We start from the raw sequence: 2,068 nt of genomic DNA, 5'->3' as shown, positions 1-2,068 counted from the left end.
ATAAATAAAATTGAATTGAATAAATAGATGAGCTATTAATAATAATCAATTTAATTTATAAAGCGCCTTTCAAAGGACCCAAGGTCACTTGCTCATTGCACTGCAAAAAAAATGACTTTCTTCGTGTTTTTGTCTTGTTTTCAGTACAAATATCAAAAAATTCTTAAATTAAGATGTATTAAAAGTTTTCTTGAAATATACTTTTTCATAAACACTTAATTTAAAACATTTTTTTTATTCCATTGGCTGATATTTGTACTTATTTTCCTAGGTCATTTTTCTTATCAAGAAAATGCATCTTAATTGAAGAATTTTTTGATATTTTTACTGAAAACAAGACAACAATACAAAGTAAGTCATTTTTTGCAGTGTGACTCCATTGAATGTTCTTGTGTGTTAAAGAAAGTCTCTCTTTTTGTGTGTGGTGTTGTGTGATGTAGATTAAATATGACCGGGCCAAAACGGACATGGCAGCAGGTCAAAATCAAAATCTGCAGAATGGTAAGGGCCCTGACTAATACTTAATAATGCACAAGCATAGATTGTACCCAGAAGGTGCCTGCTTACACATTGTCTGTACTGTTTTAGCCTTGAAAAAGAATACCCAGAGACAAGGCACGGGTGGTGGGTCACCAAAAGCTGACCTCATCCCAGCAGAGGCCAGCTTTGGAGTTAAATAAAGGCAGGCCTGTTGGAGGGAATCCCTGCGGGAAAAGAGACAAGCATAGGTCCCTCACAAGATGCCACCTGCTTCATACAAGGTATGTTCTTCCATCTCTACATGGGACACAATCACATTCATATTGACTCTATTTGGACTGTCTGACTTTGGTTTGCCTATTGCCTTGAAGTGTCTGGCAGCACTGTGTTACTGTTAAAGCCACCAGCACGAGCACCTGACGATGCTGATCCAGTGAGTACTCCATCAAAGGCATACTGTAGGCCTGGCATGTCTTGTCTACTAGCTTCAATATGAATCCGATTAAATGTGATGGGGTCAAGGCCCCATTTCATCAGCACATAACGGCGATGATGATGAGGAGACCATCTCGCTGGATTCCAAAAGGCATAAGGTATCATGTCAAACTTGTGAAAGTACTATACAAAGGAGTCATCATTGGGAGCCATCACAAAATCTCATTTCTTTTACAGGACCCAGAGTCATTGGTGCACTGGACTGCACAAACATAAGGATAAAATCCCCCTCAGGTGCCCTCATGACCTTTGAATGTGTATTTATCCTTTGGTTGTATAATATGCTTTGATTCTGTGCTTTCCATTTTGTAGAGTCACTGTGTGACTTCAGTTTCGAAAGGAGCTGATGGTTTACCTGCTTTGTTTTGTCCTTATTCAATAAAGAAACATAATGTTACACTTTGTGCTTTTATATTTATATGAAATGTGTATTTTATACGACCGAGTATAAGGGCCACACCGAGGAAAGGAGAAAGTCATACATTTGAGGCTAGTTCTTTCTGTGGAAAGATGCATATTGTTTTTACACTCCTGATACTTATAACAATTTGATTAAGTATTTCCTTGTTTCTGAAACCATACTGAAGTACAATTCCACGAAATGCCCCACAAACTGTTATTGTAACAACTGTGCTCCTCTAAAACAACAAGTTACAATATTATGACTTCATTCTCGGTCTGTTTTTTTTCTCTGTGGCCCTAATGTTCTATCATTTTATATATAACCTTATAGTCTTTAGGAAACTGTAAATTATCTAATGATAGCAACAAAATCATAATTTATCCAAAATTATAAAAATTAATGATCACAAACATTTAATAAAATTACAGTGGGTCTACTTATATGTGATAACAATGTATATTGGGAAGTGAAATAACTATTGGTTTCCATTTGTGGTGATTGCTGACTGACATAAGGGATGAGATTAAATAGATCCTGGAATTAAGCCTGGTCCGGAGCAGGCTAGCTCCACAGAATAGATCTCCATGGAAATTTATACCATAACATATCCTCCTGCCCCCTATCCAACTTTAGTGCAACCGGATCACGGATCAATTGAGCCAGGATCACCAAGATATCCCGGCTTAATCC

At 37.1% G+C, this 2,068-nt stretch overlaps 1 long non-coding RNA gene across 1 annotated transcript; it reads left to right on the top strand.

Moving 5' to 3' along the window:
* Nucleotides 1-625: 625 nt before the first annotated feature.
* LOC135718461 (uncharacterized) lies at nucleotides 626-1,215 on the top strand. The gene is made up of 3 exons (XR_010520820.2): nucleotides 626-761; nucleotides 852-1,073; nucleotides 1,153-1,215. It is a non-coding gene; the product is annotated as an uncharacterized lncRNA (long non-coding RNA).
* The last annotated feature ends 853 nt before the right edge of the window (nucleotides 1,216-2,068 follow it).

Source organism: Paramisgurnus dabryanus, chromosome 10 (assembly GCF_030506205.2).
Source record: "Paramisgurnus dabryanus chromosome 10, PD_genome_1.1, whole genome shotgun sequence".
NCBI lineage: Eukaryota > Metazoa > Chordata > Actinopteri > Cypriniformes > Cobitidae > Paramisgurnus > Paramisgurnus dabryanus.
This window is presented reverse-complemented; position numbering and strand designations above follow the sequence as displayed.